This window comes from Pituophis catenifer, unplaced genomic scaffold (assembly GCF_029215685.1).
Source record: "Pituophis catenifer annectens isolate HBS135680 unplaced genomic scaffold, rPitCat1.0.hap2 SCAF_1, whole genome shotgun sequence".
NCBI classification, from domain to species: domain Eukaryota; kingdom Metazoa; phylum Chordata; class Lepidosauria; order Squamata; family Colubridae; genus Pituophis; species Pituophis catenifer.
In genome coordinates this window covers 230729892-230755544 of record NW_027256881.1, presented here as the reverse complement: position 1 = coordinate 230755544, position 25653 = coordinate 230729892, and the positions used below count along the sequence as shown (strand labels likewise).

The window sequence follows — 25653 nt, the reverse complement described above, 5'->3', positions numbered from 1 at the left end:
CTCCCCATCCCCAGGCTTCCGTTTTTTTTCCTGGGTGAGGCCCCTTTTCTTCCCAGTTCTTGCATGTTTTGGTTTGGTAAGGCAAGATTTTTGATTTTAATTTCCCTCTTCTTTCATACCTTCCCTCCCTCCCTCCCTCCTTCCCTTCCTTCCCTCCCTCCCCTCAACCCTGCTGCCCTTGTTTCTGTTTCTGCACAGGTTGCAAGCTGTCCTGTCACAAGAAATGTGAAGCCAAGGTAAGGATGGCTTATTCTGTCTCTTATTGTCTTACAACAACATTGTAGTTCGGGCTAGTTTTTTTTTTTTTCCCCTTCCCCCTTTCTGGTTGATGATGCGAATCTGCTTTGAAAAGCACCGGGATGAGGAACTGGCGGCTTCAGGGGCTAGCCATTCCTCCTTCCTTGCACTTCTGTTGCTTTCTAAAACAGCGATCCGGGGCGATCGTCGTTCCAAGCACAGTTTGCCAACTTCTCACCAGATTTCAAAGCTCTCCTTCCAAGTTATTTCAGGCACTTCTGTTCTGAGATGTTGCAAAGAGAGCCATGTGCTTGTCTTGATAGTTATTGTTTAAACAGTTAATGGGACTTTTGAAAAATTCCTTCCTGGTTTATGTTATGGCGGTTTGTCTAGGTTCCACCCCCCCACCCCCCGCATCCCTATGTACACATACACTCAGAGGAGGCACTCTGTTAGCAAGAAAGCTTTTGAAAGCTTAAGGTGATCCATCATTCCTCATGGGAGGGCAAAGCTGTAAAATAAATGCACGAACCCGGAGAATTAGTCCATCCTTCTCATTCAAAGTAGGCAGTAAGATGCTTGGAGAAGATGGACTGGGCTTCAGGAAAATCCTTCTTTGCCTGCTGCGTTCTGTAATACATCTGTTCAAGTTGCTCCTCTTAATGTATCTTCTGAAGAGTGCTTTCTCATTTTTGCATTATGTTAGTCCCCGTGACAACCTTCCTGCTTTAATGTGCTGGGTACAGAGGCCAAATTCAAATCCATCTAGAGGGCTCAAGGTTGATTTGAGCATCAGTCCTCTTGTCTCTCTCTTTGCTGGATTGCATGGCTTCTTAAAGATTAGACAGATTCACGACAGCAGTTTCTTGCATTTATCAACGTCAACCTCAAAAGAAAGAGATGTTGAGGATCTGATGTGATTTAGAATGGGGGCAACAGCCAAGGTTAAACTGGGATGACCACATCCCAGAGTATGAGACTATGTCCACCAAATTCAATCCAAATATTTCAGAATAACAGAGTTGGAAGGGAGCTTGGAGGCAAGAACCCTATATATTTCACTCAAATGGTTCTACAATCTCTTTTTAAAAACCTCCAGTGTTGGAGCACTCACAGCTTCTGGAGGCAAGTCGTTCCATTGATTAATTGTTCTAATTGTCAGGAAATTTCTCCTTAGTTCTAGGTTGGTTCTCTCCTTGATTAGTTTCCATCCATTGCTTCTTCTCTTGCCTTCTGGTGCTTTGGATAATATGTTGACCCTCTCTTCTTTGTGTCAGCCCCTTAGACACTGGAACGCTGCTATCATGTCATCCCTAGTCTATTTTCTTGTACTTCCTTAGCCCCATCACAGAAGCTGATGCTACAAGAGGATTTTGAATGCTTGGACTCCTGCTGCCCAGTTTCCTGCAATTTTTTTTACATTGTTGATTAAAAACTGATGGGTATCTACAGAAGACTACTGCAGAGGCACTTTTAAACCTTCTTAGCTTCCAGCTTATGTAAAGGAGAGTACAAGCTGAGGTGCAGGGATATATGCTCCCTCCTAAAGCCCCTGTTCTGATTCCTTGTCTCCTCTAGAAGTTGCTGTCAAATTGTAATATTTAATGTGTCATTTAATATATGAGAAATAATCTTTACTGAATAAAGTTAATTTCATTTTAAATTTCCCCCCCTGCTAGATTTTGACTGCCCCACCCATTTATATATCCTGGCACCATCTATATTTTTGAGCAAGCCCAGAACCAAATCCTGGGTAAGGTCTTCAGGATAATGGTACAGTAATTGCATAACTCTGAAGTAGAGGTATCTGGCTGCATTCTCTTGGTGGTGGATGCCTGAACAATGTAGTGGCTCAGTTTAGAAGATAATACAAGAGCTGCCTCATTGACTAGGGCACAATTGTGTTTTCTCTCTTCCATCTGATACTTTCTTCTTATATGTCCTTGCTAAGGGTGTATATGCAAATGCTAAGATCACATAGTTTTCTGAGAACAAATTGCCTGATTCTGGTCTTTCATGCATGCTGCAATCTGTATTGTATATGTATATATATACTCTGTGTGTGTGTGTGTGTGTGTGTGTGTGTGTGTGTGTGTGTGTGTGGATGCACAAGGTCAAAGAAGAGGGAATGATGTGTTACTCCATGCTTTTGCCAGATCATTATTCCCCAAGACCCTTGCTTTTTCGGCCTGGCTACCCACTGATGTTTTTGCATTTTGGCTGACATAGCCAGGTTTATCGCAGAAACCTTGTTCTTGATTCTTCCCTTTCTTTTCTTGACATTTCTGTCATTGAAATGTCATTCATTCTGTCTTTAAAATTGCACTTAAAAAACTTTCTGTTAATAAGCACGTTTGCATATATTTCTCATTTAACCCAACTTTCCCTAATCTGATGCTTTCCAGATGTGCTGGACTACCACCCTCAAAATGTTATTGAATATATTGCATATTGGTCTCAATATGTGTTGGAAGCTCTGCTCATGCTGGCTGGGAATTCCAGAAATGATAATGTAACATGTTTAAAGCTGCCAGGTTGACTAGCAGTATATTTGCTGTTGTTTTCATATTTTTACTGAATTGTAAGCTGCCCGGAGTCACTTTGGATACTGAGAGGCATATAAATTTAATAATTAAAAATATTTACTGGGGCATGGATTTAGTTTTATCTGCAGAGAGAACCCCAAAGAGAACAGCCTTAATATTGCATGGGATATCTCAGGAGGGTAACCTGTGGGTCTTAAACAGAGTGTCTAACTTTGTGAATGAGCCATGACAAAGATGGATTTCACAAACGAAGGCATTTTGAAGTAGACATTACAATGGATATGTTCAATGTGGTTAGTAGAAAGTTTTGAAAACCTGAGACAGGTAGCCAGGTTTGGTTCTGGGATGTGATCAGATACCTTTTTACAGAAGGAATTCTAAGAATATTGAAGACCTTGTATAGATTCTAGAAAGGAGAGTAGAAATGCAATGGTCAGAAAGAACAATAGCACTTTGACTTATATAATATCCCATAGAGCTTTATACTCTCTGGGCAGTTTACAATGTCAGCATATTGCCCCAAACAATCTGGGTGGTCATTTTACTGACCTCGGAAGGGTGGAAGGCTGAGCCAACCTTGAGCCCATCATGATCAAAGTCCTGGCTGTGGGCAGAGTTTGCCTGCAATATTTTATTTTTAAGAACTGTGCCACCAGGGATCTTGTACCTATGCATCTGTTTTTTTTATTTCTTGCCTAAGGGGAGAACTTTTCATTTTTCACCTCTGAAGAACATTTTGTTGAGTAAGGCCAGTATTCAAGTCTATCAAAATCCTTTTGAATTAGAACCTGTCTTCTGAGATGTAGAAGTATCTCAAGCTTTGTGTCATCTACACATTTTATAAGTTTCCCTTCTATCACCTCACTTAAATAATTTAGGACGTTGTTGAAGAATACTGGGTCCAGGCCAGAATCTTTAGGTACCCCACTGATTATCCCCCTCAGTGTTGAAATAGACCCATTTAGGACTATGGATTGGCTATGACTATTCAGCCAACTTGGGGAACCATTTGACAGTAGGACCATCCATCCTACAGGATCAATACATTTTGTTTCTGGAGAGCAAATACTTGTCATGAAAGAACAATATATGATTGCCTTGTACTAAGGAGCCGTGGTAGCGCAGTGGTTAGAAATAGCTTGCAGTATTGCAGGCTATTTCTGCTGACTGCCAGCAGTTCGATTCTCACCAGCTTAAGGTTGACTCAGCCTTCCATCCTTCTGAGGTTGGTAAAATAAGGACCCAGATTGTTGGGGGCAATATGCTGACTCTGTAAACTGCTTAGAGAAAGCTGTAAAGCACTATGAAGCGGTATATAAGTCTAAGTGCTATAGCTACTAAAGGAATAGTCTGTGCTTTTAGTGGAAGGGAAGTTTGATTTCCCTACCTCCTAAACTCCAATCCCTCATCAGAGAAGCCTGTTGGCACAATACAGTCCAAAAGCTAGCACAAAAGTTTTTAGAAACTCTTGAAGATGAAAATGTTTCTATTATGGTAACCACAGGAGCAAGGGTAATACTAGCAATTTATTATTTTCCATTTTTATGAAGAAGTGGAAGGCAGACATAAACATAGGATTTAGTTCGCATTTACTGGCTACCAAGTGTTTGGTGGATTGGCAAATTTTCTTTATTGTAAACAATAAAGTTTTGCAGAAAGTTTCATTTTGAACTGCCACAAGTTCAAAACTTGATCATAAAGTGGTTTGTTTTGATATTTTAGGAAATATTTCAACCAGTAAGAGCTCGTCCAAATTTGAAATACTCTTGTTTTAAGCTCAAAACACAAAAATGCTCAATACAGTCATCTCATACTTCATGCAACATTTTTGCCCTTGAGATGGGTAGTTTCATGCTCAAAATAATTTAAAATGAAACATTTTGTGGCATACAAAGAAGACACACTGATTGGCTAGTAAGCTTCCTGAATGCTCCAGAGATTCTCAGACCTGTAAACATGCCCTTGCTGATGACAAATGGACCTGAAAATTGACAAAGCAACACAAATGGATCTTGCATTATGTTTAAAATTGGTTTCAGAAGGCAATACTGCCCTATTTCACAACTAGATGGATTATTATATTATATATAGTGACACTATACCATAAACCAGGGGTGTCAAACTGGCAGTCCGTGGGCCGGATGTGTCACATGCAAGCCACGCCCACCCCAGCCCTGCAAATGGGAAAAAACGTCACGAAACATCACGTGATGGCATGACACCACGGGTTTGACACCTGTGCCATAGACAACTTGAATTTTAAATTATAAAAAAATAAGTTAACTACTAACTAATCAGCTTATGGAAATCACTTTTTCTTTCAATGTGGGGTAACACCATGTCTCTTCTCACCAGCGATAGCCACTTGGTTGTCTATGGTTCTAATAAAAGTATTTCCATCTCAAGATACCATTTGGCCTTGGAGGCAGATCCTGTTTTGGCATCTGCTAGATTGTATGAATGCTTGGAACTTTTACAATCTGTCGGAGAGATTTTAATCTCCAGTCTCTCTATTAAAAACATTACATTTTCCCCAAATACTAGAATATTCAACCAAGGGCTTTATATTTGGCTGTATATATGTTTTTGTGAGTTTAAAAAAAAATCCAAAGCCTGAGTAAAATGAAACACCCATTATATGCAAGAGAAAAGCATAATCATTCCTTCAGTTAACTATCACAGGCTATTCCTGACAGGCTTAGAGCCAAACAGAGCCAGAGAGAAACAAGGTTAAGCTATAAAATGAGAATTTTAAAAAGTATATACTGTATAATATCAAGGGGAGTCCTGAAGTAGTGGAACTAGAAGGCAGGATATTTGTTAAAAACTTACAAAGGAGACAGGGAAATCTTCTAAGCCACAAAATAATGGTTGAGTATACTCAATAGCCACAGAATGTTTAATGACATTTCGAGGGGAGCCGAGTGGGGTTGGTTGGAGGCGTAAAAATGAGTTGCATGAATGAATGGATTTGCTTCAACCCCTTCTATTTTGTAGTAATCTAGAAGAGGATGTGGTTGCTTCATTGGAACAGCTGTGCAGAAACACATCGGCTGAGGAATATGGTGGAAGCTTTTATAGCGAACCTATCCCGTAGGTTCCAATATCAAGATTTACTGTATATCCACATCTACGTTACATTGAAAATCTGGAGAGAGAAAAGAGTGACACTTTCAGTCAAGATGTACTTCTTCATGGTAGTTTGTAAATTAGAACTTTTTTTTATACATGAGTTTGTGCATTAGAGTAAGCCAAACAAACAAACAAGCCTCACTTATTATGACTAAACATGGCAGGTGAACCAGGTAATCTTAAGGGAACACAGTGTTCATTTTGGCTTTTGAAAGTCCCCAGTGAGTTACAATGCTCCTCAAAGCATTTCTAACTAGAGACTCAAAACTGGAATAACCCTTGGAATAGAAGTTTCATAATACCAACCCGGCAACAGTGGTGGGTTGCCCCCGATTCACACTGGTTCTATAGAACCGGTAGTAAAACCGGTGGGAGGCTCCGCCCATTGACCCTGACGTCATCAAAACGCTTTGCGCATGTGCAGAAGCTTCTGCACTTACGCAGAAGAGCGTGCGCATGAGCAAAGCGAGCGTGTGCGCGCGGCCCCGTTGCGAACCGGTAGTAAAGGTAAGTAGAACCCACCTCTGCTCGGCAAGGCATAATTTTACAGCTGTAGGTCCAAAATTTTACATGGAAATGTGAGCATTTGAAGAATGGAAATGAATATTATGTTGAAGCAACTTGGCAGGAATTTTAAGGATTTCTGGCTTCTTTGTCAATATGTTACATACATGCATGCTAAATTGTTTCCTGTTCGACTTTTTGCTTATCAGTGATTCGAGTTCCATATCAGCAAGCTTAGAACTTTTCTGCAGAATAGAATGTTCCATTCAAATCCATCTGTTATCCAGCTATTCTCATATTTTCTTTTGAGGATTGCACATCAGGAGTCTTTTACATATATAGTTTTTCCCTTTATGACGTAAGTGCACAGAATTGAGAGTGGATAGGAGAATAATATATGGTACTTGTGTTTTTTTCAACCTGGTACTACCTATAGTATTAGGGATTTAATCTAAGAATTGTAGTTCTGGTATATCTGGAGACTATTAAGTTAAGAAAATTAATTAAATAATTGATATAATCAGGAATTACAGCCCCAAGTTCTCCTACCAACACTGGGACCACTTTGGCCTTTACTTTCCACATTCTCTCTTGTTCCTCCTTCAGGCCCTGGTACTTCTGGAATGGGGATTTTGCAGTATCCTTCCCCTGCCACACCCACCAAGACACACCACACCCACCAAGCCACACCCACAGAACCAGTAGTAAAAAAATTTGGATTTCACCACTGCTTCTGGTCCTGGTGCACTACCACATGTCTGGTTGATTGGCCAGTACTGCCTGGCCATCTGAATCTGGAAGTCCCATGGGATATCTTAGCCCTGTTATTCTCCACAACCATCTATAAAATCTCCTATCTGGGCTTGGGAAAGTCTAGCCCATACACTGTGCAGATATTCTTGTACACAATGCCAGTTTGTTGCATGGATCACTGCATGGTCTTCCTATCTGCATCTCATACCCTGCCGCTATGTGTTGGATTACCTCTGAGACCTCTCTGCATAGTTTGCACTTGGAGTCCTGTCTAGTGTGATAATCTATGGATCTAGTGCTTAGTGTCTGTTCTTGTGCTGCTATGATCAGTGCCTCAGTGCTGTTTTTTAATCCAGCCGTTTCCAGCCATTGGTAGAATTTCTCAATGTCTGCCACCTCAACTGTTTGCCATTGGTACATCCCATGCAGGGTCTTGTCTTGACATGGCACTTTCTCTTATTGATCTTCTTCCTATGTCTCCTGCTACCTCAGGCATTCTCTCAGCAGCTCATCTTTGGATGCCAGTTTACTGAGGAGTTGCAATTGTACTTACTACTCCTTGATGCTCTGGGAGTTGTACTGTTGACTTTGCATAGAGCCAGGTATTCACAGATCCATTGTGTGTGGCATTGAGTCATAGCTTTCCGGTAATCAATGAAGACTGTGTTTGTCTAGACCGTGGGTCTTGGGTGATTGCTTTTCTAAAGGAAACTGGTGTTTTGGGCCTCTGGTGTTTTACTCATATATTAGTTCATATGGTTCTTGAGCTTTGTGGCTAGGACTTTTCATTTTATGGCAGGTTATTGGCCTGTACTGGGGCAATGCTGTTCTCTTTTGAGTGTCTTTCATGATCAGCACTGTCTTTCCTTGGGTTATCCAATCTGGGTGGGAACCCTTTGAAAGCAGCTGGTTCATCTGTGCTGCTAAGCATTCATTTGTCTTGATTGTGTAGCGAGGTATCTCCAGGCTTACGGCAGCTGTAGTGTCAATTCATTGGTTTGAATTATCGTGGTAGTAGGGATTGTTGCGAGAGCTCTATTGACATCTTCTGGCATACTGTCTGATGGTACTTCTCCACTGACACTTGGTAACTGATCTTAAGGGTTGACTTCAGCTAGCTTATTCATGATCTTATGCCTCATATCAGCTGCTGTGCTCTTTAATGGAAGGAGTGGCAGTGACATTCCAGCTTCAGATGTTGGATGCACATCTAGTTGTTATTCCAAGTCTTCTTGTGTCTGAGATGTAATGTATAGTTGGTCTATCTCAAATTCTGCGAGCAGCTTCATCTTCCTCTATTGAAGCATTGGATAACTAGCTGTTTCTCAGTTAACTGTGGATGCAGGACTTCTGTTCATCTGTATTTCCCTTATATGTTTCTTACATCCCCTATATGTTGTAGTAGCATCCCATCAATGTTCTCTGGTTTCATCCATGTAGACTATGGCTTGTTCTAGTCCTGGTTCCCCAACATCTGGTGCACCATGTTAATCTGGATGATGTCCAAGTTAGCATGAACTTCATTCATGTCATTTTGGATATGGATATCCAAGGTAGGCAAGGTAGGCAAGTGGTTAGGGGGGCTTTGACTAAGGACCTCATTGGTACCGTAGATACTAGCTGGGATTTGAATATATCTGTTCCACAGTCAGACCATGATCATGTCTTTGATTCAATACTTGAACTTCAAACTGAGCGGTGATTATGATGATCTAAAACTACATTCTTTGCATGCTCTCCTAGAATAATTATTCCTGAGTCCCCACCTACTGGTCTTTTATTTTCCTTCTGAATCACAAAATGTGATACTTCTTTCCTAGTGTTTTCACCATTTTTTTTTTTGCCTGAAGATAATTTAGATTCTTTTCAGTATTTTTCAGCAACAAATCCCACACAAACATTCATTTCATTTCTGCCAGCTTCATACAAATTCCTAGCACTTTACAATAACATACAATCTATGAGGATATAAAATATCACTTTCCCCACATCCTTGGCCCCTGATAAAGGTAATTTTTTCTTTACCTGAGATGATCTAATATTTGCATACATTCCAGACTCGTTCCTGATAGATTAAGATACATACATTCATATCATGTTTTATGGATGACACATGGTTTGTGAAAGTTTTATTCTGCTCGCCAAATGCATTATAATTGCTTTTTTGCAGATCTCATCTGCTGATTGTAATCTATAGAAAAAAGACAGAGCTGCAGAAAAGCTGTAGACTGAAACAAGAAATTTCTATTTATGGTGTATTTACTTATTTCACATTTGCCTCTGATAAATAAGGTTGATATATTTTTGTATGATAGATAGATAGATAGATAGATAGATAGATAGATAGATAGATAGATAGATGATAGATAGATAGATAGAATGAATTCTTCATTAGCCAAGTATGATTGGACACACAAGGAATTTGTCTTTGGTGCATATGCTCTCAGAAAAGATACATTATGGTAATATTGTGAAAATAATAATTGTGAAAATCTGTTTACCATACAGACAGCACATATCAGTGTATGTATATGTATACACACACACACACACACACACACACGAGTATATATTGTATACTCTATGAAGTGAAAGAGTACATGCCTCTGCTACCTTTAATTGGCCTGATGAGAAGTTGAAGTCTTGCAGAGAATCTTAAATTGATTTAGCAGTTACTTTGTTTTTGTCTTCATGACTAGTGGAAGCACTAGCATAGAAGTTAATATCTGTATGTTTAAAAAAAAAAAAAGAATAGATTGAGAGCACATGGCATGGTGAGTGACCCGATAGAAGGAGTATAATAAAACAAGATGGAGCTTGTTTTAAAAGTACAGTAGAAGGATATTCCGCCCTGTGTTTTTATCTTAATTTATTCAAAAGAAACATAATCCTTCAGTATTATTTTCTGGAAGGCCTGCCCCGTATCTAAACTTGATCAGCCACCTTCATAGGAAATATGAAATGATACTGTTCGAATGAATTTACTACAGAAGTTGAAATGATGGCCTAACATTGGGTAGAGCCAGGTTCAAATCTGTCCTTAGGCATAGAAGTTCAGTTGGTGATTTGATTCTTCCCTTCCCTTCCCTTCCCTTCCCTTCCCTTCCCTTCCCTTCCCTTCCCTTCCCTTCCCTTCCCTTCCCTCCCTCCTTCCTTCCTTCCTTTTTTTTTTTTTGCTTTAATTTATATGCCGCCCTTCTCCAGAGACTCAGGGCGGCTTACAATGCGTTAAGCAATAGCCTTCATACTTTTGTATATTTATACAAAGTCAGCTTATTGCCCCCACAATCTGGGTCCTCATTTTACCTATCTTTGAAAGGATGGAAGGCTGAGTCAACCTTGAGCCTGGTAAGATTTGAACTTGCAGTAATTGCAAGCAGCAGTTGTTAATAACAGTGCTTCAGTACACTGTACTACAGGCCCTTCCTTCCTTCCTTCCTTCCTTCCTTCCTTCCTTCCTTCCTTTCTTCCTTCCTTCCTTCCTTTCCAAACTGCCTTATAGGATCTGAACTAAACAAGTATATACTGTGCAATATACATCTTACAAAATATGCAAATATTTTAAGAGGTAGTAGTTCCTTTTCTTGATTTTATAGATGTTTCCCAAACTGGTGCCTTTCAGTTGTGTAAGAACAACTGCCATCATCTCAATGGTCATGTTGGAGGGTAGTGGGATAAGGAAAGTTGGCATATCACATCAGACAGAATTAATAAGCATAATGCAAATTTTCTGAGAAAAATTAGATCCTAGAAAGGCCTAGCTGGGAGATTAGAAATTTGTCACTTGCAACATGAGGGAGAGAATTTACCAATTTAATAATTTATCTTACGGTGGTCTTTGAGTTATAGTTTTCCTATATCCTGGTTGCAGTAATATGAGTACCTGTTTTTTGGAGCTGGGCATTAAAGCCAGCTTGGAGATGGCATCTGGCACACACATTGGGGGAGGGGGGGCATTTCTGATGATCATAATCTATTTTCTAGCTTTTCCAAATCTGCACATTAAATGACTGGATTGTGAGCAAATTAAAAAAAAAGACAAAAATACTTCAATTAAGAGTTAATATATTATATTCCTTCAAGCTCCAACAGTCCATTAACTTAATGCATTTGAACTCAATTTCGGCATTATGTTTTTAACCACTGATACATTATTCATGCTTCGACATATTCTCATCACCTTAGCCTACAAAGATATTATGCTGAAATAAATTCCATTGATTTCAATGGAATGATTTCCCTCGTATTGTAATGGCTTATGATCACAGCCCCTTCGCGTATATTTTATTTGAAGCTGAATATAGGTGCTTGTGTTTCTGTAGATGCAATAGTCACGTGCCCTCAAAAGTTAAAGTATAACTTCAGTCTTTCTCAGTCTGATATCTGCTAAGAATTATTGGACTATAACTCTTATAATTCTCAGAGATCATGACCCTGCTGGTTGCAAATGTTGGAAAATATAATCTAACATTCTTTGGAAGGACAGATTGATCCAAATGGGCTTTTAAATCTCTGGCATAGTAAGTGCAGTAAGTGCTCATTGATAGCCTAGAAACATTTTGGTGGATCTGAATCTCAGGCAAAACTATTTACAGGGGTTTTATGCACTGGAAGTAGGACAGGTCTGCTATGCCTCACCTTTCCCTCAAATTTTCTCCCATCGGCTTTGTACTGGTCTAACCTCCAATCTTTCGCCTTTTCTTTCCCCACCACCACTTAGAATATTCAGAATATTCAACTGGTCAGCCCAAACCTTTGATCTATCCAATTCCTTCTTTTCTCTAACCTCCCCTTGCTGTGAGATGAAGTCCTTCAAATATAGTTTATTCAGTCAGGCTATCCAGCTCTTTCCTCAATCTTCTAGAATCATAGAATTGGAAGGAGCCTCAGATCATCTCGCTCAAGCCTTGCTGATGTTGAATTTGCTAAAACATTTCAGAGAGATTCTGTTTTTGAAGAGCTTCAATAAAGAGAACGTACATTTTTGTGAGAAGGCTGGTTAAGAGCTCAAGAAATTCCTCCTTTTCTAATCTGAATCTTCTTTCTTATAGTTTCAGCTTGTTGGTTTTGATCTGGCTTTCTAGAGCTGTGGGGAGCAGGTCCGTTCCCTCCTCTGTATAACAATTGTTTAGCTATCTGAAAACTGCTATCATATCTCCCCTCAGTCGTCTTCTCTGGAGACTAAGCATACTGTTCCTCTGAGACCTTTATTTTTATTCCTCTCACAATTTTGGTAATTGTTGTCTAAATTCACTTCAGTTTGTCACTATCCTTTTTACATTGTGGTGGCCAGAACTTATTGGGCCTGACCAAAGCAAAGTAGAATAGGACAATTGTTTCTTATGGTATGGATTCTATACACTTGTTAATACATTCCCAGATAATATTTGTCTTTTAGCAGCTGTTTCACATTGTTAGCTCAAGTTCAACTAATGAACTTGAACATTTCAATTCTTTTTCACATGTGTTACTTGTAAGCAAAGTTTCCCCATCTCAAATTTGTTAACGGAACATGAAAGGAGCACCCAACCAGGTGTCCCCTGAGCAATGGTGATGTCCTCTCTCACCCTGGAAGTGGCTTGGTGCTTCTGACACAAAAGCAGCATCTCAGATTTGTGCCTTTCATTTTTTTTCCTCTCCAGAAGTAAGCCTTTACATTTATCCTTATTGAATCTCATTCTCTTTGTACTACCCTGTTTCCTCCCAAATAAGACATCCCCTGATAATAAGTCCAATCGGGCTTTTGACTGCGTGGCAATAAGGCCAAGTGCTTATTTCAGGGTTCAAAAAAAATATAAGACAGGGTCTTATTTTTGGGGAAACACGGTTGTCCACTGTTAAAGCCTGTTTAGATCTTTCTGAATCTTCTCTTTGTTTTCTGGAATGTTAGCCATATAGTTTTGTGTCATTTTCATATTGGATAATTGTCCTCTCCGTCCCTTGATCTTGGTCAATTATAAAGATATTGAACAACACAGGGCCCAGGACATAGCTTTGTGACACTCCATTCATTAATACTGTTCCATCTGATGCAGAGTAAGTTATGTATGCCATCTGGATATAGTCATTCAGGCATTTATGAATCCTATTAACATTTGTATCATCTAACCCATATTTTACCATTTTTATTATATGTTATTATGGGACATTTATTACAAATTTATTGTTTATTCTACAGTATTTCCATTGCATTCCCCAGATCTATTAAGCTATAACTTTTTTTTGGGGGGGGGGAAGAGATAAAGCAAAAAACAGAGTTTGGCATGATTTGTTTATAATCAGTTTGTTAATTGTTGCATTCCAGTCCAAGAGCTCACCCATATGTTGTTTAATAATTTGCTCAGCATAGGCAACAAGCTGGCAGATCTGTAATTTCATGGGTTCTCATCCTTTCTTTTCTTGAAGAGAGGGGCATCATTTATCTTCCTTTGCACTTGGGCCTCATTGGTTTTTTGGGGGACCAGAGGTTCTTACTATTGGTAGTTCTCTGAATCACCTATGCTAGTTCCTTTGGTATCCTGGGATGTAAATCATTAGGACCCTGGAGACCACAACTCATTTAAATTAACTAAGGGTTATTTTATCCCCTCCTTCCTTGTCTTTTCAGATCTGCTGTTTCCAATAGTAGGATAATGGCAGTTAGGACTGTTTTCCTTTTGAGAAACAAAATAAAATATGAGTTAAAATGTTCTCCCTTCTCACTATTACTTGTTATGAATTCACCCCTTCCTCCTTGCAGCACGCCTGTGACCTGTTTACTTTTACTTTTTGTTCTGATATATCTGAACAATTTTTCTTATCGTTTTGGGCATTTTTGCAAGCTTCTGCTCATTAACTTTTTTTTTTTGACACAGTCCCTACAATTGCTTAGTGACTTTCTTGTACCTTTTTTTTTTTTTGGCTATGTACATTTTAGGGGTGGGTTCTACTTACCTTTACTACTGGTTCGCAACGGGGCCGCGCGTGCTCGCTTTGCTCGCGTGCTCTTCTGCACATGCACAGAAGCGTTTTGATGACGTCAGGGTGGGTGGGCGGAGCCTCCCTCTGGTTTTACTACCGATTCTATAGAACCGGTCTGAACCAGGGGCAACCTACCACTGGTACATTTGCTATAAATCTTTCTTTTGCTTTCTCTTTTAGAGAATTGGGTGTGTAGCCACACTGGTTGCTTTAGAAGTTGCTCATTTTTCTGTGGTAAGCATTGTTTGCCATTGCGCCTTCAGTACATCTGAAGGGCACCCTTTAGCAGACGCAACCTTAAATGCAAATAGAAAAGCTGAATTTTGTGTTTGATCCTTATTGACTCCATGTAACATGTACAGCCTTCCCCTTTGTAGAAAGATAAAGATCACCTCTTTTAAGCCTTTGTGACATGACCTGCCCCTTTCTCCTTTCATTGCCTTTTACTATAATGGCTGCTCACAATTCTTTGTTGCTTTCAGGAGCTGCTGCTATTATTCTAATGCCAAAACCTTTGATTATAGTCACCATGTTGACAAGGATTGGAAATAGTTTCATGCGCTGGCAGCTGCTGAAAGAAGGTACACAGTTTTAGAGAAGCACATTCCATAACTAAGTTCGAACACCTGGGGGAGTCCACAGTTCCACCAACAACTTCTAGGGATGCTTTGGTAGAAAGTGTCTTTCCGTGGTTGTAAAGAGGAGCTACCATTGTGAGAATAATTTTTTTCTGAACTTAAGAATGGACCACCAAACTGTGTTGACATTTAAGGATATAATTTGTATTTATTGAGCACCAATAGCATGTCTGGAATTTTACAGAGTGACACAACGAAGACAATTTACAATCTAAATTTTAGAAGTAGGCAATGGGGAAGCAAGGGTGAATTAATGTAAGTGCACATAAATTCATTGGATCTGATGCATATACAAAGCTGATAATGCTTAAGAAAAAAATGTCAACATCAATTGTTTGTTCTTCTCCTTTGTGTGCCATTCTCCTTCTCGGTAGCCTAGGGCAGCAAAATGTGAAATCACCTGACTCTACTTCACAATAGTTCTTTTGAAGTAGGCCAGATGGACTGATTTCTACTTGTCAAATTAAATGTGGAATTGTATGTCCTCCTTCAAATGGCAGTTATGGTAGTTCGATGATTGGATTTATATTTTTGTTTCCTGTCGGTACAGAACATTACATGGACAAAATTCATATATGCTAATCCATAATTTGTTTAATTTTGGCTTACTGAATAAATCATGTTTGGCCATATTTACACAGTGCAGTGTGTCATTAATCATAGTTTACAAATCTCAATGACAGATTCACAAAACATACTGAATCCAAATCAGACCACACAGTAGCTTAGTACTGTATTTAGCCCTATCTGGTACTTAATGCTTTATATTAAATATCATTGCTAGGAAATGTTGGTGACACCCAGGGGGAGGGCCTTCTCTGTGGGAGCCCCTGCCCTTTGGAATGAACTGCCCCCAGAAATTCGTAAAAGCTCTGATCTCCGTGTATTTCTCTGTGCCCTCAAAACCATGTTGTTCCGCCAGGCTGGGCTATCAATGTAAAGATTTTAATTGGTTTTAAATGGGATTTTATAAATTGGGCCTATTATTTAATAATTTTAATTATTTTTAAATTTTGTCTGTCTTTGTGTTTTTAATTAGGCTGTACACCACCCTGAGTCCTTCGGGAGAAGGGCGGTATAGAAATAAAATTAATAAATAATAAATAAATAATAAATAAATAAATGTTTGGAAATACTTCCTTTTTCTGATCTGATCTCTAAATATATCATGCCTACAAATTACATAACTTTTTAAATTGTCTTCATTTTTTAAAAAAAGCTCAATCCGCCCCCCCCCCCCCATATATCTCAGATTATTTGACAAATTTGTACCATACTATATAAACAGGGATAACTAAAAAGGATATTAACTTTTGGGGTAGAAAATTAAAATAACCAAAATGTGAAGAAAAATTGAACAATCCAGCTATACTTACTTGGTTTTAGATTGGGTTTAGATTTAGATTAATTTTAGATTAGGGTAAGAGTAGAAAGTCCAAGGTAGGTATTCAGACGTAGTCAAGGTCACCCTGGCAATTTATGGCTTAGCTGTCCTTTCAAAGCACATGCTTTCATTGCCAAGGTCACCTTTTATGTATTTAAACCAATGCATTTTTCATTGCTAGTAATGTTCTGCCTGTCACATGGCTGGAATCTATTAAATGCTGATGTCTTCTGTTTGTTCTTTGTTTTTAAAAGGATTCTGTATTTGCTTTACTTAAATTTCTTAGCTTTTCATATAAAGGGCAGTGCCTGTAAATACAATATACTTGGAGAAGAGATGGTAGGGAGAATTAATGAGAGAAAAGGAATGGGGACAGAGGTGAAATAAATAATTATTGGATCAATATTTAAAACAAGAACACCTGTCTACCCTAGACGAGTTCAAATCACCAGGACCAGATGGATTACACCCCAAGGTTCTGAAGGAACTGGCAGACGAGATCTCAGAACCACTGAACTATATCTTTCAAAGATCCTGGAGCAAAGGGGAACTGCCAGAGGATTGGAAAAGAACTGATGTAATTCCCATCTTCAAAAAAGGAAAAAAAAAATAGATCCAGGAAACTACAGACCTATCAGCCTGACCTCAATACCAGTGAAGATCCTGGAAAAGATAATCAAACAATGAATCACTGAACACCTAGAAGTAAACCAAGTAATAACCAAAAGCCAACATGGGTTTGTCAAAAACATCATGCCAGACTAATCTTATTGTATTCTTTGACAAAGTGACAAAATTAGTGGATCAGAGGAATGCTGTCTATATAATCTACTTGGACTTCAGTAAAGCATTTAATAAAGTAGACCATAACCTACTACTAGATAAAGTAGAAAAATGTGGGTTAGATGGCATCACCACCAGATGGATTCGTAACTGGCTGATCAACCGCACCCAAGTGTAGTCCTCAATGGAACTGCATCTACATGGAGGGAAGTATGCAGTGAAGTACCCCAGGGCTCTGTTTTAGGCCCAGTGCTCTTCAACATCTTCATCAATGATTTGGATGAGGGGATAGATGGGGAACTAATCAAATTTGCAGATGACACCAAGCTGGCAGGAATAGCCAACACGCCAGAAGATAGGCTCAAGATACAGAAGGATCTTGACAGACTTGAACATTGGACGCTATCTAACAAAATGAAATTCAACAGTGAAAAAAGCAAGGTTCTACATTTAGGGAAGAAAAATAAAATGCACAGGTACCGTATGTGTGGTACCTTGCTCAATAGTAGTAACTGTGAGAGGGATTTTGGAGTCCTAGTGGACAACCATTTAGATATAAACCAGCAGTTGCCAAAATAGCCAACACAGTTCTGGGCTGCATAAACAGAGGGATAGAATCAAGATCACGTAAAGTGTTAATACCACTTTATAATGCCTTGGTAAGGCCACACTTGGAATATTGCATTCAGTTTTGGTCGCCATGATGTAAAAAAGATGTTGAGACTCTAGAAAGAGTGCAGAGAAGAGCAACAAAGATGATTAGGGGACTGGAGACTAAAACATATGAAGAATGGTTGCAGGAACTAGGTATGTCTAGTTTAATGAAGAAAAGGACTAGGGGCGACATGATAGCAGTGTTCCAATATCTCAGGGGTTGCCACAAAGAAGAGGGAGTCAAACTATTCTCCAAAGCACCTGAGGGTAGAACAAGAAGCAATGGGTGGAAACTAATCAAGGAGAGAAGCAATTTAGAACTAAGGAGAAATTTCCTGACAGTTAGAACAATTAATAAGTGGAACAACTTGCCTGCAGAAGTTGTGAATGCTCCAACACTGGAAATTTTTAAGAAGATGTTGGCTAACCATTTGTCTGAAGTGGTGTAGGGTTTCCTGCCTGGGCAGGGGGTTGGACTAGAAGACCTCCAAGGCCCTTCCAACTCTGTTATTCTATTCTAAGTTTAAATTGTGGAGTTTACTCTCTTGGTAGGGGCTAGAATTGTAGTTGAACGTTCGGTGAAATAAGCAGTGTGGTATATGGGGGACTAGGGACATGGTGGCTCAGTGGCTAAGACACTGAGTTTGTCGATCGAAAGGTCTGCAGTTTAGCGGTTCGAATCCCTGGTGCCACGTAACGGGGTGAGCTCCCGTTACTTGTCCCTGCTTCTGCCAACCTAGCAGTTCAAAAGCACGTAAAAAATGCAAGTAGAAAAATAGGGACCACCTTTGGTGGGAAGCTAATAGCATTCCGTGCGCCTTTGGTGTTTATCATGCCGGCCACATGACCAAAGAGGCGTCTTCGGACAGCGCTGGCTCTTCGGCTTTGAAACGGAGATGAGCACCGCCTCCTATAGTCAGGAACGACTAATACATATGTGCGAGGGAAACCTTTACCGTTACGTTTATATGTGGGACTGCTTCTCCCTGAGGGAATTGGTTCATCTTACCAGATCAGTTAGGGTAGGTCCCTTCCCTGAAATGTTTCCATGTAATGAGACCTTGGAAATGTGCCTTTTCTGTGATTGCTCCTACCTTATGGAACACCTTTTTCCTGGTGGTCCTGCCCCACCCCTTTAGATTTCCAAAAGGCCATCAAGACCTGTTTTTTACCCAGAGGCTGGGGGAGAATAAGGATGTTTGGGGCATCCCAAAAGATGTTGAGGTGCTGGGTTTTGGCTTATGATTTTATGTTTTTTCATAGTTCAGGATTTTACTGTGGTTGTGAGCTACCCAGTGTTTTAAGATGGGCAACTCTACAAATCCTATAACAGAATAAATGAATGTGACTACAGTTTTTGTTGAGTTTTGAATGGCTTGTTGGGCATTCTAATGTAATCCTTTTGTGACTGATGATGAATACCAAGAGCATAAAGAGTGCATAAGGCTGAAAGTCTGGGTTCATAGACTTTTCATTAGAGAACAAGATTACCAAGCTTTGCATTCTTAGTCAAACTTTTGTCTTGGTCATTCTTAGACAAAATGCACAGCAGGACTTAAACCCATTTTTGCCACCTTTCCTATTGCCATTCTTTAATTTTTGCTCAGTCTTGAAAAGTGCCACTGTAGATGTGCCTCTTGAAGAAGTAATGCAGGAAGCACTTGAATTCCTTAGTTGCATTTATCCCATTCCTCTTCCTCAAGTTAATGACCGCACATTTCTGAGCCCTTGTGCTGAATATACAAGAAGTCCTTAATACAGCTACATGATGCTAGGTTTATTGTAGAATCTAAGCTATCACAATGAGGTTAGACCAATCTGTTTCCTGAAATTATATCTAGGGAATAGCATGGGGCCCCCAAGAAAAAGAAATGTGGCCATGCCTGGCATAGAACACAAATAATTTATGTTGTTGTCTGATTATTTGACTTCCATTTGGTGCACATTTCTCTTTTCTTTCTCTAAGCAGGGTTAAATTTATTAGGAGTGGGATTCCCTCAGGAAATTTTGATCTGAAGCATCTATTTAATGGGAGACATTTTAAAGAGAAAAGCTCCTTTCCATGCATAAAGCACACAATTTCTGTTTCAAGGCTTGCGATCAATTTCTGCTGAATAGTGCTGATGTTGTGGTGGATTTGGGCCTCTGTTCTGTTATACATCCATATAAGGGAGCCAAATTTCTACACCAAGACAAACATCATTTTAAGCATGAACTCAGATAGTGGATCAGTTTGTGGTGCAGGATTGGGTAAGGAAGGAAAGGAGATTAAGGCAGTAGAGAAAGATGAACAGGGATTTGTAGCTCTCTACAGATAACCAGCAATGAACACCACCAGTTTATTTCACTGGAAATCTGACTCATGCTAGGATTTATTTCTGGTTTGTATTCATTTTACATTTTCGTGACTGTGAATGATTAAACATCGTTTTAAATACATTCAACTGAAGCTAAGGCTGAAGTCATACTGAATTCCTTGCTTCTTATGTTTAAATTGCTTGAAGATTTCAGGACTAAAAAGGTAGCTTTAAAAAAATAAATAAAGAGGGATAGAAAAATAAAAAAATGACTTGTAAGAGGTAAGTATTTAAGGAAGTATTCCAAGGTCCTGGAATAATTTAGTAAGTATTCCAAGGTTTTGGAATAATTTGAAACAAGCAAAGGGTTATTTTTTTCTTTTCCAATATGAAACTATTTTATTATAAAACAACAGCCTAGCAGCTTGCTCTGCTAAGTCATCATTATTTGTTTGAAAGTACGAGGAGTCTGTGTTATCCTCTCCTGAGGTTTTCATCAGTGTCTTCCAAGAATAAAGATTTTGCTTGACCCAGTTAATGAATACTACTTTTTTAGAAACCAGCATGCCCTAAGTCAGGGGTCCCCAGTCCCTGGGCTGCAGCCCACTACTAGGTCTTGAGCCATTCAGATGAGCTCGTAAGTACATCCCCACGTGTGAGCAGCAGGTGAGGGCACGTGCACAAGCTCCATTTGCGTGACCGGCGGGTGCAGCATGCTCGTGCAACTGGAGCTGCACATGTATGCCTGCCCGCCTTTCAAGCGGACCCATCTCCTCTCCCCCCCCCCCCGCCAGTCTGTAAAGCCAGAAAGGTTGGGGCACTCTGCCCTAGGTAATGTGTTGGGAGTTCCAATGCAGTGATAGGAAATTACATTAAGAGCCGAGGTGGTGCAGTGGTTAGAATGCAATATCGCAGGCAAACTCTGCCCACAGTCTGGAGTTTGATCCTGATGGGCTCAAGGTTGACTCAATCTTCCATCCTTCCGAGGTCACTAAAATGAGGATCCAGATTGTTGGGGGGCAAAATGACATTATAAACTGCACAGAGAGTGCTTTAAATAAACCGTAAATAAGTCTAAGTGTTATTGCTGTTATTGTTGCTTGCAACAGAGTTACTGGGCTGCCCATAAAGTTATCGTGTGCTATTCATAAGCTCTTACCTCAGCATTTTAGCATCTCTCTCCTTGTGTTCCTGGTCATGCAGATATGAAGCTGGTCCCTCTGTTTTACCTCCCTCCCTCCCTGCCTAACCCCATCCCTGTTTCCCAAGAGAGCAGCTCTCCTTGAATTGGCTTCAAATTTACTTGGCATTTGATTGCTAAAAATGCTGACATCTGGTCAGCGTTATGCTATAAACATTGTGAGATTGGTTGTAAAAAAGCAGGCCTCAGAAGCAACCAATAGGAATGAGCTGGAAGGGGGCAGAGCAGTTCTTGCTTATGACTTTTATGAAGGCAAAAGCATGGAACATTTGGAAAAGCCCATTTTGCTAAGCAAGTGTTTTGTGGAATTGTTCAGCTGTTGGTTTCTTTTCCTTTCCTCCTCCGCCCAGAAAGTTTTGGTTATGGGACCAGCTGTTAGCCCTTGTAAGCATACATTTTTGGTGAGAATTTCGTTTTGAAGCTGCCTGAGATAATAGTATAGAACATAGGAAGTAAAAGCATGGCTGCTTCACCTATTATGGAGTTGGCCTCTTATCCCTTTGTCTTTCTGGCTGGGTTTTTGAATGAACAAATCTCTAGTCCTCACAAGTGACTCTAGGATAGCGCTAAACTTGCTGCTTATATTAGGCACTTAAATTTCATGGAGAACCCAGGTATAAAGAATGGGGTTACAGTTTATTGCTAGGATCAATACCTCGATACTGTGGGTTAGGTGAAAGAGTGGAATTACAAAAAAGTGATATTGTCATTCTGAATCTCCTAAAAAGCTACTTCTTTTATTATTTCATAAGCTTCAAGGACCATCCCATTAATTTCCTCCAAAGCAAGAGGAAGAATAAACAATCCTTTGGATTGTTTTCAGTCTACCATGATGCCAATGCCCTGGCCTACTTAATTCTTGAGGAGAGCTTTAGAACATCTGCAGAACGTTTGCAAGCTGAGTTTTCAGAATAACTAACTCCTACTTGATGTCCTTGTGCTCTGTGAGGTTGGTTGTTCGCTTGCAGATGTTTTGTTACTAGACCAGGTAACATCTTTGATGCACTGAAGATATCTGATAACAAAACATCTGGTCTGGTAAAACATCTGCAAGCAACCAACGAACCTCGAAGAGTATCAAAGAGTCTACCATGCAGCCCTGAGCTACAGATACTCTCTTCTGTTGGTAATTCCTATTTATCTGCAGGATCTCTGAAGCCACTAGATGTATCAGTCATTTGGAAAAGAGTCCCCAAAGTCTGTTTCCAAACAGGAAAGACAATAGGGGGTACTTGGTATGGATTAAGGAAAGAGTTTAGAATTGTCTAAGATCCCTATGTAAATTATAAAGGGTAAAAGCTTTCTTATGAATCTTATAAGTCTCTTCTATCGAACCTTCAATGAAAAGAGATAAAGTCCTCCACAATTAAAAAATGGTAGTCCTTGACTTACGACCACAATGGAGGCCAACATTTCTGTTAAGGGAGATGTTTGTTAAGTGACTTTTGCCCCATTTTACAACTTTTCTTTCCACAGTTGTTCAAGTGAATCACTGCAGTTGATAAATTAGTAACCTGGTTGTTAAGTGAATCTGGCTTCCCCCATTAACTTTGCTTGCCAGAAGGTTGCAAAAGGGGATCACATGACCCCCGGGACACTGCAACCGTCATAAGTATGAACCAGTTGCTAAACATCTGAATTTTGATCACGTCATCATGGGGATGCTGCAAAGGTTGTAACTGTGAAAAATGGTCATAAGCCACTTTTTTCAGTGCCGTTGTAACTTTGAACGGTCACTAAATGAACTGTTGTAAGCCGAGGACTACCTGTAATAGCAAAACCAAAACCAAACAAAAATCTGGCATGCCAAACGGAAACACATTTCTTATGTTTTTTTTTTTTTAATGGACAAGAGCCTATCATGTGTACAGTACATACATCTATCTATACATCTCTCTCTTAAGGAATAAAAAGGAAATTCTTTGCAGAAAATACGGCCAATGATCGTGTGAGCCATTTATAACACTACAGTAATAATTTACAATAACACAAATATTATTAAATTAATCAACACCTGTAGCGAGGTTCAAAAGCTTTGTCCTATTCAAGCTAGAGGGGAAAGGAAAAAAATAAATCATATTTGGATAAGTTGGCACCTGCGGTTTCATGCTGCAATCACGCCTTTGAAGTTCCTTTTTGCAAGAATGGATTCAATCTGAGGTCAGCACTAGAATGCAGGAGAAGGCCAAGCTATTCTCTTACTTGTTTCTAAGGCTTGCCAGATTTTGATGGAGAGGGACAATCCCACCTCCTCCTGTGTGGCCAAACGCCTAGATTACCTGCTTGTCAAAATGCAGAACGTGGAGCACAGAGTGGCATTGCCAACACGAGATTAACATTGCTTTTAGCCTTGCTAAAAAAGAAGTAAGTGAAAGAACCTTGATAATACAGTATTGTCATATTGCGGCTGGCTTATTTATCGATTGATTTAAAACATTTATGTAGCCGCCCATCTTACAACCAACTCCTGGCGCTTCCCAATCAGAAGTAAAACCAACCTAAAAAGCATAATAAAATTGCAGAACTAAACACATTAAATACATTAAAAACAACAAAAAACGGGCACCAAGTCGTTCAGTCTTTTATCCCAGACCTGGAAAGGCCAGATCTTCAAAGCTTCATGGAAGGCTAGGAGGTGGAAGGGGTGCCAAACTTCAGCGGGGAAGAGTGTTTCACAGGGCAAGGATTGCCACAGAAAAGGCACGCCTCCTAGATTGCATCGGATGGCAATATTTAGGGGGAAAGGACTAGAAATGTGCCCATCCTACCTGACCTGGTAGGACAAGTAGATATCCTAAATATGAGATAGTTGGTTTTTGTGATCTGTGTGACAAATGTGACCACAGAATGCTAGAATATGGAGATTTGTCTACATAGAACTTATATTTTTAGGCACTGGCTTCTAGCTTTCTTGTAGAGCTTGGTCTGTGCATTTGTCTTTTTGCTGGGTGACCTATGGGAAGACATGGGAAGAAATCCATGTTCTCCCTAGCCAAACGGTGCTCTTCATGGAAGGAATGCAAGAGGTCCAGAACAAAAGCCCTGCATGGAAGAAAATCAGATTTGATTTCTTCCTACATCAGTAATTTCTGTCTGAAATCACTGTGTGCTGTTTAAATTATCTTTCACCAGAATCCTATCTTTCACCAGAATGAGCCGCAGTGGCGCAGTGGTTAGACTGTAGTACTGCAGGCTACTTCTGCTGACTGCCGGCTGCCTGCAATTTGGCAGATCAAATCTCACCAGGCTCAAGGTTGAGTCAGCCTTCTATCCTTCTGAGGTGGGTAAAATGAGGACCCAGATTGTTGGGGGCAATATGCTGACTCTGTAAACCGCTTAGAGAGGGCTGTAAAGCACTGTGAAGCGGTATATAAGTCTAAGTGCTATTGCTACCCTTTCTGCCATTTATACAAATACACATAGTCTTCAATTTACAACAGTTCGTTTAGTGACTGTTCAAAGTTACAATGGCACTGAAAAAAAGTGATTTACACTTTTTCACACTTACAGCCATTGCAGCATCCCCATAATCACGTGATCAACATTCAGATGCTTGGCAACTGGTTCATATTTACGATGGTCGCAGTCTCCTGGGATCATGCGATCCCCTTTTGCAACCTTCTGACAAGCAAAGTCAATGGGGAAACCAGATTCACCGAACGACCATGGTACTAATTTAACAGCTGCAGTGATTCACTTAACGACGGTGGCAAGAAAAATCATAAAATGGGGCAAAATTCACTTTTAACACTTTTGGTCTCTCAGCAGCAGAAATTTTGAGCTCAGTTGTGACCGTAAGTTGAGGACTACCTGTAGTCCATGTATCTTTATTAAAGATGTCACTCCTGAGATCCAGAGGGATGAATCTCATGGCCTTGTAAAACCATCCATGCCTAATGGCAGAGAGCAACAATTCTTTGGTGTGATGCTATCACCCCTGAGGGTCCAAGGTGGAAGATGCCTTTGAAGACCAATAAAGTATATGTGTTTGTTGAATTAAGGATTAGCACACTCAATCCATTTGAAACTACAAGGGGTAGGGGGTATTAATTATATCACAGCAAAATGCTGGCAATGAGGAGGATTAAGGCTCAAAAGGGTGGGGATTGAACTCACTGGGCAAATACTAGTATAAACAGGTAATGGAGCAGACCCTCAGCTGCATAAACATATGGGCAGAGCAGAGCCCAACAGAAGGAACATTGTTCTGCCCTCTTAAAACCTACAGAAGCCGTGGTGTTTTTTTTTTTTTAAAAAAAGCATCCTGGCCTAGCTTATAAGGAATGCAGAGAGAACTGTGCTTCTCCCTTATATGATTTTACAACGCCCTCTTTCCTTGAATTAAGGCTTGTCACAGTACTCATTTATCTTTGAGAAGAATTTTTTTTTAACAGATGTATCAAAATGTTGTACTCCAAAATTCTAGCTTTTGAATCAGTACTTCTACTGCTTTCTCATATTAAACTAGTAAAATACAGTAAGGAAAATGTTTTGGGAAAAATTTGCAGTTGTATTTGAGTGTTTGATTTAGCAACGTAGGATTCCATTTGTTTCCTTTGTAGCT

The 25653-nt window shown here is 39.8% G+C and overlaps 1 protein-coding gene across 1 annotated transcript in view; it reads left to right on the top strand.

Moving 5' to 3' along the window:
- Positions 1-219: 219 nt before the first annotated feature.
- TNS1 (tensin 1) overlaps positions 220-25653 on the top strand; it is a 236648-nt gene continuing 211214 nt past the window's right edge. Inside the window, exon 1 of the mRNA XM_070952600.1 lies at positions 220-236. The gene's annotated coding sequence lies outside the window, so the exon portion shown is untranslated. The remainder of the gene's footprint in view (positions 237-25653) is intronic.